This window comes from Phalacrocorax aristotelis, chromosome 6 (genome assembly GCF_949628215.1).
Source record: "Phalacrocorax aristotelis chromosome 6, bGulAri2.1, whole genome shotgun sequence".
In the NCBI taxonomy this organism is placed as follows: Eukaryota; Metazoa; Chordata; class Aves; order Suliformes; family Phalacrocoracidae; genus Phalacrocorax; species Phalacrocorax aristotelis.
This window is the reverse complement of record NC_134281.1, coordinates 14,183,125-14,198,580: the sequence shown is the minus strand read 5'-3', so window position 1 is coordinate 14,198,580 and position 15,456 is coordinate 14,183,125. Positions and strand designations below refer to the sequence as shown.

At 51.8% G+C, this 15,456-nt stretch overlaps 1 long non-coding RNA gene across 1 annotated transcript; it reads right to left on the bottom strand.

Annotated features, from left to right (window-relative positions):
- Window positions 1-690: 690 nt before the first annotated feature.
- LOC142058334 (uncharacterized) lies at window positions 691-12,416 on the bottom strand. The gene is made up of 6 exons (XR_012660915.1): window positions 12,235-12,416; window positions 9,910-10,009; window positions 9,452-9,636; window positions 3,475-3,616; window positions 1,472-1,749; window positions 691-1,017 (listed from the first exon to the last, which is right to left on the bottom strand). It is a non-coding gene; the product is annotated as an uncharacterized LOC142058334 (long non-coding RNA).
- Between the last annotated feature and the right edge of the window lie 3,040 nt (window positions 12,417-15,456).

Here is a 15,456-nt window from a genome sequence, read left to right as displayed (position 1 = left end):
TTTAGTGCCATGAAAATGCAGCCCCATGTAGAGTCTCTGCTGGCTAATAAGGGATTAAGTGCACATTCTGCTCTTTCCCTCCATGGTAGCACTAACCATCCCTTTGCTCTACCAGGTCAAGTCTTTGCACACACATTTTCAGCAGCCTTGGAAAGCCCAGAAAATCTGTGGGACGGGCACAACCTGAGCTCTCATGACTGATGTGCACAGAAGAGTGTGCGTGAGATAGTAGGGTCTCTTGTGCCCCCAAAAAAAGGGAGTAAAGGGGCTGCTGGTGGACTGGATGAGGCAAGCCAGCACAGGGGACAGAGCACAGTCCCCCTCCATTCAGCCACCATCCCCTCCATCATAGGGACACCAGCCTCCACAATCAACTTGGCCCACACATCCCTTCTCTGCTACCTTTTCCCAGGTCTCAAGCTGACTAATGCCCATGGCTCCCAGCTCATGGCTAGTAAGCTAATCTGGCTGGTTTTGGTGCTTTTCTTAAATCCCAGCTGCTGGAGTCAGGGGAGCTTTTGTTTGGTTATGATTTATATCACAAGGGTATTCTAGCCCTTGGGGTTACAGAAAGACCACCCCCTCTGGCTCCAAAAAAAAGCAGGCAGATGAAAACAACACCAAAAATGTTCATTTTTGTCAAATTTCTTGATTTCTGGTCGTTCACACCAACCACACAGAGTAGGGACAGGTTGAACCCCCATGGGCAGATACTTGGGTTGGGCAGAGAAAGATGACACTATCTTTAGATAAAACCCTACAGAAGATAAAGGCATACAACATATGAGCCAGGGATGGTGCTGGACCAGGCTGTGTGGGAGCTGGAGGACAATACCACTCCCTCAGAGGGCTTGCCATGGAGAAGGGTGGCTGCTGATGCTGGGCAGAGAGACTGCATGCCCATGGGCTGCCTGCTGCCATGGGCCAGGAACAAGCCCTAGCAGGCCCTTTGCCACTTGGTGTGGACCAGCCTTAAGCATATTTCCACACAGCTGGAGGGAAACCCCAGCTGCAGTCCTGAAAAATAACAAATAATAAAAGTGGCTGTGAGCAGCAGCAGGGCTGGCAGGAAACATTCCCAGTAGCAGCTGCTTCCTGAGTGCGACATTTATTTGATCCCCTGGCACCATCTGGGCCATGCCCCACTCTTTGTTTTCATTAAGAGTTTAGAAAAACAATTCAGCTTTGACTAATTGCTCTTTAAGGTCCCAGGCTCACCCTTTCTCCTCCCCCCACATTTCCTCTCCCAACCCCTCACCCTCCATCCATGCCCTCCATACCCTCCAGCCAACCCCTGGCCCTTCCACCCATGCCACACATTCCCCTTTGTCCCCATGTTTCCAGAGGTACCTGGTGTCTCCCAGTGCCAGGCGAGACATGTCTTCATATGCTGCCCCCCATGAACATCCTCCTTTGCACTGGCGGCACTGGCACAGACACAGCAACACATGCCACAATGTGCCAGGCTTACCCTGAAATACATTGCAGCGATGTGCTGGGGCAGAGCCACGTGCCCCTTGGCAAGGAAGACAAGGCAGATCACTGACAGCTCAGCAGCACCATCCAGGACCACTATGCTGTGCTGTGCGCGGATGCCTCCCAGGTCCTGTGGGCTGGGAGCTGCGGTGCCCTGCCCAGACCCCTCACAGTCCTCTTTCCACCTCCAATACGAGCACATTGACTGGGGGAAGCAGTCCTGCAACCCAGCCCAGAGAGGGAGCCTGTTTTGTTGAATGCGTATTTTCCACCCTGGAATAATTAGAGAGAAAAATGTCAAGCCTTTATGTGAAATCCTTGCCATGCCAGGAGGGGGGTTGTTATTACACAGGACTTGCGTGTTCCCCCTTCACCCCATGTCCTCCACTGATGGCTTTAGCAGGATTCGCAGGGAGGACAAGGAACCAGAGGAATTCCGGCCCCCTAATTACACTTGCTGGGAGGAATTTGCTTTTGCAATATCCCTGCTGAGTTAGCCTAACAAGCATGGAGACGAGCCTTTCTTATTTAATTAGCAGCTCCACCGTGAAGTTCCCTCCACAGCACGCACATGCTGGCTCCCCCCGCCTTGAGCACCGCGCCGGTATTTGTTCCCTCTCCCCTCACCCTTTGCCCTTTGCAATCCTCTGCGAAGCTCAAAGCACTTTTATGCCTTCCTACTCCCACTTTCCGGTCCTAAAAAGTGTGCTTGGGTCGAGGCAGTGGCTCTGTTTCCTCGCTCCTTCCTAACAAACGCTTCCTGCTCCTTGCTGCCTGCGATTATGTGGTGCTCACGAAGCGCTGGGATTTCCTTCCCTGGAAACACCACTGGCTCCCACTGTGCTCTCCTCTCAGAGGGCTGGGTAACTCATTACTCCAGCCCTACAATCTCAGCTGGGAAAGCAGCCGTGTGGGAAACCGCAGCCACCAGCCACACTCCCGCTTCCTACAGCGGCAGGTTGGCAGAGGTCTGATCCCTCCATAGGGGGGGATCAGCCAGAGAAAGCTGGGAGTGGAATTTGGGTTGGGTGTTTTTTTTTAAGCAAGTGGGGCTTGCCGCTGGACTGAGGTGGCAGGGACACAGGGACTGCACTCACACAGGCTTGCTGCAAGCCTCTTTGGACCCATCAAAGCCTGTGGGCTGGTTTGTGCTCGAGGGGCTTGGTGAAACTCACAGGTAGAGCTTGGCTTTTAAACAGTGATCAGTCTGCTTCCAGGTGTGCTGTGAAAGGTAGCCAAGGCAGCGGAGAGATTGCTGGTGGGCCAGACTTAAGCTGGCAAGCTTACACTTCCAGCACCTGCACTGTCATTGGAAAAATACTGAGGGTTTGCAAGCTGAACCAGACCGACCCTCTCCCCATGGCAGAGCTGTGCTGGAAAAAGGCTGCAGCAAAGAGGCTCGCTCTGTTCACCAGGGTAGTTAGACTTGTACTAGAATGAGACATAACAGAAAAATAATTTTTCTGGGCCTAGAGAATACATTGCACTGGCCTCACAATGTTGGTTGGGAACCTGAGATTTTCCCCTGTGTGAGCTGTGGGGCTTCAGCTGCTCCGGTTTATACTCCTATGCCATGTTGGCATGTGTCAGCTTCAAACAGGAACACCAGGACCCTCTTTCTATCTGAACAGTGGCCCAGTGGGACTTTTCTCACCACCTGTACCCATCTGCTTTTCCCCCTTGCCAGTTGTGCCAGCCCAGCTTGGTAGCAGGAGCTCCTGCAGCCATCCCACCCCTCACACTGCCACTGACAATGCTCAGCACTATCCAGAACGTCTGTTACAACACTTCCTAGCACCCCAAGAGGGAAATCTCATCCGCACGCTAAAAGAAAGAACAGGCCGACACAGCAGCAATGTCACAACCAAGGGCAACAGCAGTGTTTTTTGCATGGCTGCAAGATGCCAGAGGAAATGTAGCCACGACACAAGCATTAGATGGGCTCTCTGGTGCAGGGGTAAACTTGGACATGAGTAACTTGCAGAGGATCAAACTCACCTGGTGGGCTGTCGGAGGAGAACAAAGCTGAAAACCCTCTCAGAGACTCACTGTTGCGCCAGTGCAGAGCCTGGGCTTCTTTAATCAGCGCATTGATTAACTGAACGTGATGTGGGCATAAGTGAGGGGGAAACACAGAGATCTAGGAGGAAAGCAAATATAATTGTAATAATTACTAATCAGTCAAGGTCTTACCAGCTAAAGCACAAACACCTTAAAGGAAATAACCCAAAGCATAGGTATGGAGGAGGTTTTGGGACAAGAGATGAAGGGTCAACTCCCTGCCTGGATTGCAGTCAGCAGGATAGGCAGGAGAAAACCCCAGTGGAGGGGGCATGGTAATAAGCCCCCTCTTGGCTGTAGCCCTGCTGGTGGATGGGAGTGGAGGAGAGGAAATAATGCCCTCCCTTAGGCATGGGTCCATTGCCAACTGTCCTAACACATGGCAGCTCGGGTTTCCCAGGGCCAAACCCCAGGAGGTGCAGAGCAGAGGTGCACAAGGAGACGGGACCCCTGTGAGCAGCATAGGTGAGTGGCATGGAGCAGACATGCTGGGACGAGCCTGCAGTGGGAGAGGAGCAATGGGGTACTGCCATGGGGGCATGGGGCTCCATCTGGGACTCACTGCCATGGGGCACGGGGCTCCATCTGGGACTCACTGCCATGGGGCACTGCTTGTTGCCACACTGAGGTCACCTAAAACATGTATGTGCTGTCTGCTGTTGCTGTTAGCTGTTGACTCACCGCGGCATAACCCAACATGGTGCGATTGCACGCACTGGGGTGCAATCATTGCCAGAGGGACTGCAGCGGGTGGCTGCTGGGCTGCATCCCACCCTGCACTGAGGACCAAAGCCACCAAGCATTGCTTTGCTCCCATCCCTGAGAGCAGGGGCCCTGCAGCCCCAGGGCTGCATCCAGCCTTGTGGCAGGCACTGCTCGGGGCGGAGGCACTCCCAGCACGCCGCAGGAAGCATGACTCGGGTTTCCAGCACGCAGGAATGCCGGGCAGCACGGCGGCCAGCTTCCTGCTGCACACTTCCTGCTCCCGTCCCTGCCCCCTGCCATGGCCCCGGCCTTACTGGAAACCCTGAGTGCTGCCCAATGCGCCCAGCCCAGCTACAAGCACCGTCCAGGTGGCAAAGGGCTGGGGCAAGCCACGGCCTCGCTCTCCCCCTTCCTCTCTGTTTTGTGCTGCTGCTGGAACACGGGGCTTGTTTTCTTTCCATAGGGATATGAAAAAGAATGGGATGGCAAGGGCAAAGGGAAGGAATGGCACAAGCCCTGGCAGTGGGAGACAACATCAGCATTTGAGGCCATGGGGAGTGCAAGCCAACCCATCCTGCTTAGTGCCTGGACTTTTGGGTCAGGCCCTTTCCGTGGAGATCATCTAGCATGCTCTTACATGATTTGCAGCAGCATCAGCCAAGAAGAGAGTTCATCCCTGCGGTGTTTGGGGTCCCAGAGCTGTGCTAACTGCCTGGTGGGAGCATAGCTCTTCTTTCTCCTTGCCATCCAGCCTCCCCTCCCATCACCAAGGCTCGCTCCCAGGGGACCAGCTCTGTCTCTTCCCTGCCCGTTGTATACTCAGCCCAGCCCAAACCCGCTGTCTCTTGCTCTTCAACATCCACCTCCTCTTATACAGGCTCCTTTCCCAGCCTCGATCACTGCCCCTGGGGGATGCTGTAACCTCCTTGGGAGCCACCTTAGCCCCAAAGCTGCTCAGAAACACCACGGATCAAATCTCTTCAGCTCAGGTCCTTTCATATAGCCTGGTCTCACCTCAACCTCATCTCTGCAGTGGAGATGCCTCCTCATCAGAGGGCCCTGCAGGGTCCCCACTTTGCAGCTCAAACCTCATTCCCAATACCAGTCCTCCCCTTGCAGGGCAGCCCCAAGCCTCCTTGCCCTTTTCCTCTTTCACCTCACTCTGAGGATGGGTAAACTCATCCTACCTCTCTTCCAGGTATCCCCAGCCCTTCCTTGATATTCTGAGCAGGAGTCAACTGCAAGCTTACACCCCACAATTGGCATCATCCAACAGCTAAAGGTCTTCCCCAGGCCAGACAGCAGCCACCCAGCTCTGCCACAGAACACCAGGGATGCCAGTCCCCAGCCAGGCACCAAATCAGTGTCACTTAAAATGCATCTCAGCAGGCCTGGCAGGAGCATCGTGCACTGTAGGCAACCACCTAATCTCCCCAGAGACAGTCCTTCAAGGCTGTTCCTGTTCAGGCACTGATAAAAATCTGACCAAGATGTTTTCAACAGTAAGCCAGGAGTGATTACAAAGCAACCGTCCCCTACCCTCCAGATGGGAAACTCAGCCTGGAGTTTTCTTTAGAAACAGGGATTTTTTTATTATTATTATTTTAATCTTTGGTGTTAGTATGACCTGTTGGTGGGGGAGTCCCAAACCTTGCTGCCTGGGACTGGGAGAAGGGAGAGGGATGGACCAGAGGAGAGGCAGAGATCTCTCACTCAGGCAGCAGTGGGCAGGGACTGGACCTGGGCTTATCTCCAGCAAAGCCAGGCAACCTCTTCACCTTTGGGAGAGCTCCACCCACACTAACCCCCAGGGAGCAGCGTGGGGAAAGAGAGGACAGTAAATCAAAATGAAGCAGTATCTCCTGAGACTGGTTTTGACCTCTGGTACCCTTTGGGTGCAGGCACTGCACAGGTATGGTTGCACTTGCATCTCAGGCAATAAGTAACCCCAATGCAGACACACGGCTGGCATCACGACAGTGCCTGTAGCTCTGCCATGTAGAGAGGTCAGCAACTGCATCTGTCATGGCCCATCCTTCTCCAGCAGGCCCTCACACTGATGGTGTTTGCCATGGCCCCGTGGCAGAGTGCTGTGCCTGAAGGAGCTGCACACAGTGTTGTGCTCATCCCTACCTGTTCCTTCCTGCTGTTGGCAGGATAAGAGTGCGGCATGGGTTGGCTCCCCAGAGGGGTGAGGAGTCCCACCCCTGGAGGTCTGCAGGACTTGACTGAGCAAAGCCAGAGCTGAGCTGCTCTAGTGCCAACAACAGTCCTGGAGCCCTCCAGGAGCTGCTTCCAGCCAATGACTCCAAGATTGACCCTCCTCCGCTGCTGCTGCGCCAGCTGAAGAGACACCTGCCCTGGAGCTGCAGGCAAAGATGCTTATGTGATGGATCCCAGATTCATGTTGGTGAAACTTATCAGGCTTGACAAAGACCTGCAATAAAATTAGGTAAGTCACCCCAGGTAGCTTTGATCCCCTCAACTGGGGAGGTATAACACAAACCCATCATTACAGAGATGGGCTCTGCATCAAGGCAGGCAGCACCCAGGCGGCAGCAGCCACATGTCCATGCTGGACACCACATGCTCTCCAAAGCCAGGTCTGCCACGTGCCCATGCAGCCCTCACTGTGGCATCAGCCTGTGACAGCTCCACAGCACCAACACCCAGCACTGCTTGTACAGCTCATGGGATTTATGTATGCAGTTAGCCAATAATTAAAAAACTACCTCCAACAAAAAAAAATTCCTATCACAGATAAAGTATTTGGCATGGGGGTGGAAGAGACAGCATTTTTGGCTGGAGGATTTAAATACCTTCTCTTTATAGTGCTGCCAACCCCAGCACAAACATGTCAGTGCATGAAAACTATTCTGTGAAATTCAGCAGGCTCATGAGCCAAAGACATTAAGGGTGAAAACTGACCAAAACACCCTGGAAAGTAAATCACATAAGAAAAAAAAAAAAAAACAACCTAGATAGACCTGAGTGTGACAGCAAGATCCCGAGAAGAACAGAACTAGCCCAGCACTGGGACGTTAAGTCCTCCCCAAGCAGCTCTGTCTCTGCCACTGTGAGTTTGGCTCAGCCTCAAGGTTGGACTCAGTGCATGCACTGAATGTGGACTGGCCAAATAAAGGATTTAATTAGCACTTCAGCTAGCAGAGAAGGTATCGCTAGTTGATCTTGGGAAGCAACAAGTATTTTTAAAAACAGCCTGTTTTAATTCTCAGAACCATAGGGAAATTACAAACCAGTCACTTGACCATCAGAGAAAAATTAAAAGTCCAACTTCAGTGACAACAAAAATAACTCAAAGTCATGATGTGCAATAAACAGCCCAGGGAGCAGAAGGCTCTTTAAACAGGTTTTTTAATCTCCTCTCCCCTCTGTTCATAATATTGCCTTTATTATTTTCTGATGCAGAGCCTGATTCTCACAAGTGCAGCGGATGCTGACAGCAGGGTAATGGAGCAGTGGCAATTTCTCTCAGGCAGACCTCAGGGATTTTAATATGCCTGCAGAGAGTGAGATGGGCAAGAGGTGGCTCAGGAGAAGAGAGTGAACTGGGTAGGAGGTGCCGTGCAATAAGGTGCAATAAAGCTGTGGTGATAAAGAGGGTGCCATGCCGAGCAGTGTTCGTCAGTGATGGGTGAGCGATAGCTGCTCGCACAAGTGCTGTGTCCCTTCCCAGTGCACTGTAGTGTCTGCCTCAGCCATTGGGTTTGCTGGGGAAGGTGCCCCAAGGACAGGGATGGGTAAGGGTGGTGAGACCCATGTCCTGTGGTCCTTTACCCAAGTCTGCCTACGGCTGAAGATTACCAGTCCATCCTCGCAACCCTTCATGTTCTTGCCAGTCCAGGAGGTCCAGGCTGTTGCCTAAGTGCCCTCTTGCAGCCAAGGTCCCACTTATTTGGGAGGGCAACTAGCAAGAGCTCCAAAGAACAGAGAACACCAGCCCATATGTTGTCTCCACGAGCCTCTCTGCACATGGGCAGGTAGAGTCCTGCTCCCCATTTGGTGTTGGGTTCCCTTTTAGTTGAAAAAAGCCAGCCAGCTGCATAGGAATAGCATGAATACCCTTGTTCCTGCAAACACCTCCAATCCCCTTCTGTCCTCTGGCTTTGAGTCCCTACAGCATCTTCTGACCTGCACAACATCCTTCTCCTGCAAGGGAGATACCTGGGGTCTCCAGCTGCTACAGCTCCTTCTCACACATGCTTGCTGGTGTCAGTTGTGGTGGCACAGGCTGTCTCGTGCTAGGACAGTCTGAATACACTGCGCTGACTGACACAGAGAACAACCTGGGCCACAAAAGCCGTGGGAAGGTCTCTGCTGGGTTAAGAAAAAGGAAATGTGTTGAGATCTGAACAACGTCTATCATGTTCCCATCCCATGTCTGGCCTCTCAGAGCTACTATTACCATCATCTCTGCCACATTTCCCCACTGAGCTTTGGATGGCCATTCACAATCGCCAAGATTTTGACCACTGGGGTGAAACCAGCAGTGCTGACAGACACTGAAGAGGAATATTTAATGGTAGGACATAAGTGGCAATGCAACAGATCTGGTCTGAACAGCAAAGGGTGACGGAAGAATGGTCATACCCCATCCGCCCCCACACAAGAGCACCCTCTGCAAGGGAAAGCTCTCCTGGTGCCTACAGCCCCTGTACTGCCTGTCTGTGCCCTTCTGCCTGACAGCAGGACACGTGACTGCGGCTGGAGTGATGGATGGGGCCGGAGTCTCTCTTTAATAGTATCTCACAGTGGTTTCCGTAAGTTGATGGAGATTGCACAACACTACCAACTGCCATGCCGGATATATTTTGCAACCAGGGCTTCTATGCCACATCTGTAGGATGATATGCCAGAGCCTTCTGAGGAGGTCTGGGGAAGTTTGAGTACAGGAAGAAAAAAAGAAAGAAAAAGAAAAGGAAAAGAAAAAAGTCAACAAATCTCTTTCCATAGCAGCTATTTTGGTGAGGCACCCTGGGGTGAGGGGAGCCAGTACCAGCCAGCTTTTGAGGCACAGCAGCCCAGCCAGCTTGCTCACAGCTCTGCCCACCCCCAGCAGCTGGGAGAAGGTCCCTTTCCCATAAGTGGGTGGCAGCACACCATGAAACGCCCAGATGGGGGTTACAGACGTGGCCTGCACTCACCGAGGAGTAGCTGCAAGACAGAGCTTGAGGTGGCACCAACCTACCTGGGGAATAAGCACTGTTGAAGTGCAATGGAGGCATTGGCCAGCTGCCAAGGGTGGCTGCAGGTTGTCCAAGCTGATAGCCCTGGGAAACACCATCCCTGTCACCAAGGTTCAGTGGCTTATGCTGGACGGTGAAAGCTCCCATGGCCTGAGCTCACACCATCTCCCATCTTCTTGGCCTCTTTCTAGAAGAGGGAAAGGGACTACAGTATACACAGACTGGACTGGAAGATATTGGTGAAGTTCAAAGAGGCACCAGCCCAGCTGGTACCTCATGCATCCTCACAGCAGTGAGCAGTGGCCCAAAGAAACATTGACTCTCAACATCAACCCGCACATTGGCATTGCATCTCACAACCCTCGATCTTAAAATATATCTTAAAATATACAGCACAATCCCAAATACAAATGAGCTCACCCCACAAAATAAGGTAACCTTGGAAAAATGTTGGGCCTACCATAAAAGCCAGCATGGTGACTCCATCAGATTAAGGAGGCCAGGGAAAGAGGACTCCAGGATTGTTGTGTTCCTGGACTCAGACATGCAACCATCAGCTCCTGACTGAGGAGGAAAGAGAATCTCTGACACAGAGGACTTAAAGGACTCCAGAGACCAAAGCAGGCCACAGGGAGAGGAGCACCTTGCAGGGGCAAGACACCAAAGACACAGGCTGGCTTCCCTGTGCAACAGCCACTCATCAGTGAGGAGGCATGGGTGCAGATGGAAGCATGAGGCCAAGGCTTCAAAGATGCTCAGGGCATAAGTGGCTAAAAATTAAAGTGCTGGGACGCTTTTTCAGCCTGCAGTTGACAGTGGGAATGAGATAACGTCAGAAATCCTAAACAGAGAGCATCTCTTGCAGAAGATTGATTATGCCAGCAAGGAACAAAGCCAAAAACATCACATCAGCTCCTATCCCATTGGAGCTGAGCTCTGCCACATGTGTGACCCCTACTTGCTGACCAATATGGGTCCAGTCATGGGTTTCCCATCACCAATCAGCCAGACCCAGTGCTTTTCACATCACCCCCCTACCCTGTGCTGGATCTCCCTGCCCCCACCCCAGGACTGGCCAAGCCAGGTTGCAAGCAGCAGATTTGTCCCCAAATCTAATGGGTTGAAGACCCTTCATGTACCAGCTAGGTCTCTCTTGTTCTTTATGGTTGTTAAGGAAACCTTATTAAAACCCAGTAAGAAATTACTTGATAGTAGACCTGCTAAGGACTCCCCGGGTGTTTTGCAACTCATCCATCTTCTCCAGCTCTGCCAACCTGGGCACAGACCTCTGAACAACCATGGCCTGAGAGTAATTGAAGAGCAGAGAGCTCATTAAGCAGGCATGTCTCACTGCCATGGGATGGGGAAGGTCTCATTGAATTACCTCTTACCCCAAGGTAAATGCACCTGAGGAGCCACATTCCCCTATGGAATGAGGGAGAGGACACACTATGCTGATTTTTTTAGTTGCTTGCTCTGGAAGTGCTCTTGGGCAGCAGTCAGCACTCCAGCTGCAGGGCAGATGTTAGCAGCTGAGGAGAAAGCTTGGGGTCTCCCAAGGGTGCTCATTGCAGGCTGCAGGACTGCGCGCCCTCCCATCAGCTAACCCAGCAACGACCTGACCAACCCCTTTCCTCACAGACCCTCTGCTCCTTAGAGACAGCTGGAAGCAATTCCTTTTTCCCTTTTTCAGATGGGATCTGGACTCCCAGGTGCTCACATCAAGCAGTGGACTCACTCATTTGCCTCCTCCAGCTCCTCCCTCTATTTTGCAAAGACCATCCTTGTAGTGCTCCTGGCACTTGCCCATGTACCTCAGAACCAGAATCACCCCATGCTAGGAGCCTTCGCTTGTGGATTTGTTCAATGGCTTAAATCAGAAGCACTGGAGTCCTTACATGCTCCTGTAAGCCTCAGCCACTCCAGTGGTGCTTTGGTGGTCTGGCTAATCCTGATCACACTGCCTGTGCCTGCATCCTCTCTTTTTAGGTGTCTTGGTGCCACCTTTGGACAAGCAGGTATGCAGCTCATGGGCTGAAACGAGGCTCCCCTCTCCCCTTAATTGCACAGGTGAAACAAAAATGGGACCATCCTTATCCTAGCAACTTTCCCCTCATTTTGAGGAACCACCTGGGAACACACAGGCAACAGAGCTGGCTGCTCCCTGCAAAAGCAAGCACCAACTTTCCTTTGATGCCTCAGTCCAGCCTGATTTCATGCCATTCAGAGGTGCAGATAACCCAAACCTTGGTCACTGGTTGCCTGGGATGTGCTGCCCAGCCTCTTCACCCAAGGCCAGCCCTTGTCAGAACTGCCATGCTAACGTTCCCCATTGCACTCTCCTTATGATGCCATCAGCAACACCCACCAAGTTAGTTGTTATTTGTTGCTGCTGCTGCTGCCCAATGCCCTCTGAGCAGGTTAAACAGCCAAAATGTTCCCTGTGGGGCTTGGGCTGAAGACAGCAGGACTGTGCATGTCCAGAGTACAAGCATATGAATCCACTTGAGAATGGGGACCTCAGATAGGACCCACAACATGGGGAGCAATGGTGTTGGAGGAATAATATGGAAAATACTGCCTTCAAATTTCCGTATGCACCCTCACTCTTGGGGGGGGGGGGGAAGAAAAGGGAAGGGAAAAAAGTATCCTTTTCAAAGCAAGGATGTGGTAAGGCCCAAATAGCCTCCCCTGACACATGCACCAGGATGCAAAGATGCTGTTTTTTCCGGGAAGAAAGAATGGATTTTGCTGTCTCCTCTATTTAATGAGGAATTCATCTTACTTCTCTGCAGGCAAAGGCAGCTCAGCATTGCCAGCACCACAGCTCCACATCCCTGGTCTCTGCCCCATGCCTCAGTTTCCCCACCAGTAGATCAGGTTGATGTTCTTCTATGGCAGAGCCATGCAGTGAGGCCTAATCCATAGCCGTCAAGCCCTTGGAGACCTTCACACCTTCCACCATCAGTCACCATCTAAAATACAAACACAGGGTTTTTGCAGTGCAAAGAGCAGGTCCCAGGCAGGGAGACACTCTGACCTTCAAGGCTCGGACCCTCTCCCCACTCACCTCCCCTCTTCCAGCAACCGGCTCCTTTCCCTCATCTCCTTCCTGCACAGGCCAGAAATGAAGCCAAGCTAATAATTCAGATGACAGAATTAAACTGATCCTGATTAGAAAAAGCCTTTACCCTGAAGAGAGCAAAATCTGGCTCTGTGCTGCCTGTAATCCAATAGTCTCCCACGGCCGTGCAGCAAAACCGAAATCTGCCTCCAGGCAAAGACACTTTGTCTTGAAACAAGGAAAGTTAACTGTGTCTTAATGGGTATTTTGACACATTTTGCTTTGATTTCACTAATGTTACAGAAGTAGCTGTTAGAAAATATTTCAGCCCCTGTGAGGGGTCAGGTCCTTATGTGTATGGGCACACTGCCCAGTCAGGCCCTCCAGAGAGGGAGCGTGGCTGCAGGGAGAAGAGGTCTTGGTGCCAAGTCTCCCCACGATTCCCTGGGTGCAACTATTTCATTACGGGTCCATCAGGGAGCTAGGAACCCTCCAGGTTCCCCAGTTTGCAATAACACCTGTGGGGAAGCCAGCATCATGGATAGGACCTGTTCTTGTCCCCTCATATGGCCAAAAAATGGGGGGCTAATCCAGGTTGAGGGTCCCAGGGCTTCCAGGATAGTGGGGTCTGGCATGGCACTTAGTGGGCACTGAGGACACAGGGCTGCATTGTGATCATCCCCCAGAGCCCAAAACCACCATTGCAAGATGCAGAAAAAAGGATGCAGGGCAATTGCTGCAAGGGGAGATGCTAAGCCAGCACCCATCTGGGAGACCTTTCAGGAGGCAAAGACAGGTTGTCCCCAACATGCCCCAGGGCAAATGAGGATCCTTCTCTGCCTGCTTCCACTTCATTTGCACTGTTTGGCTGCGATGGGCAGTCACTCCTTGCAGGAACAACACTGGCTCTGCATGGACATGGCATTGACCAAGCAGCAGATTCTGAGCCCCAACGCTCCCATGTCCAGTGGCACCACAGGAGAAATCCTGATGGGGGCATGGGGACATGCCATTGCTGTGGTCTTGAGGGGGTGGGAGTGGAGACCCCCTCAACCCCACAGAGTGTCTTGGCAGCCCCACCTGGGGTTTTCCCCTTTGCTGTTTACAGCCCCAGGCCTGTGTATCTCATCCGCTCCTGACAGAACAGGGTTGGATTCAACACAGGCAGGATGGTGACATGAGCACATTAGTAACTTCCTGAGGTTTCAGCTATTTCTTTCCATTTGGCACCAAAACAGCAGCTGTTGCTTCCCTGGTCCTCAGTGACTTGGGGCCAGGGAGACCTTCTATAGGTTAAATGAACCCCACTGATATTTCAGGTGCATTTAACCCTGAAGCATCTGGGAAACACACCAACAGCGGGGCAGATACCTGCCACAGAGAGGCACTAAGGTGTCAGTAAAACTCTGGGGCAGCAGGAGCAGGACATGCTCTCCCCAGTGTGCGGGAATTCCACATTCACGAGCAGAAGCATCCATGATGGATGCAGTTTGGAACTTAACTGCAATCCCAAGGAAACATGCCACATAACTTCTAAACCCAGGCACTTAGTGGGCAAGAAGCAGCATTTCCTTGGCTTTCCAGCCCCAGTTCAGCCAGGTGGTCATCTTACTGGGCTTGCAGCACATCTCTAGCTGAGCTTCTAAGTAGGGCACTTAGGTACCTTAGCTGCTGCACAGGCTGAACTAGGAGGAGCAGGGCAAAAAAAAAAAACCTGATGCAGTCGGGACAGCACTAATTTTGGCAAGGCTGAGTACAACTATCCTAACTGGTATAAATCAAACAAACAAACAGCCAGTACTGTGGTGCTACAGGAGAAATCCGTGTGCCTGCCGCACCCGGCTTGCCGCAGCCCACATTTGTAAGCTATTTTTTTGTTGTTTTAACGCAATGCTGCAATTCTAACCCAGTGCCTCAGATTGTCAAACAGTTTTTCTTTTCTTTTCTTTCCTTCAGAAAAAAAATACAGCTGAACTAATTTGATGAAAGGGGAAAATAAAATGTAAGCCAGACTAAACACATGCAGTTCCTACCTACAGCCAGGGCCCAGCTTCTCCCAGGCCAAAGTCAACACACGTCAATTTTTAACATGACAGGGCTTTAAAAGGGAGGTTTGAGCCCTGGATGAGAGGCGGCTGGAAAACATTAATAACAAGCTCTGCCAATTAAAGGCAGGCATGACAAGCCACCAAGAGAAGGGCTAGGGGGTTTCCCTCCCTCCCCTTCTCTTCCCTCTTAATTTAGTGGAAAAAATTAAAAAAGTGATTCACAAAGAAATCCCTCCATTCTTTAAAAAAAAAAAAAATGCAGCCACGTTACCAAATGAAGGATGGGCTTTGTTTAGGAGCCCTGAGAACAGCCCAGCAGGCAAGGGTCAAGATCAGTGGGTTAAGGAAATCACTTCCTTGAGGAATGTTCCCAGCAGCCCCACTGATCCCAGTGCAGTTGTTCCCGGTTCACCTGTGCACACCTGGGGAAGAGCAGCAGCCCAACTGTCTCCTCCAGAGCATCACCATCTGGCAGGATTTGCAGCTACTGTGCCAAGCTGACTCGGTGGTGATGCGCCTGTTTTACTGGAGATGGCTATTTTGGGTTCTGGAAAAAAAAATCAGCCCTGCTTTTATCAGCCCCATGGGAGGAATCCTATGGCTTCTGTGGGCTGGGCAGGTTTCTGTCCCAAGCCACCCACTGGGCTCCAAAACAGCCGCGAAAAACAAGGGGAAGGGGCAGAACAGCAGTGGCCTAACCAGCCTTTGGAAATGAAGGCAAAAGCAAGTGGGAAGATGGGTAAGGCGACATGAGTGTTTCATTAGGGAGTGGAGTGGGAAAGCGCTTTTCTCCTGAAGTCCAGAAAATGTTCACCCACTGTGGCAGGAGGGGGCTCCCATGCTCCAGAGAAGCAACATTGGCTTTCAGCTGGGAGAGCAGGTAAAGATTCAGCCT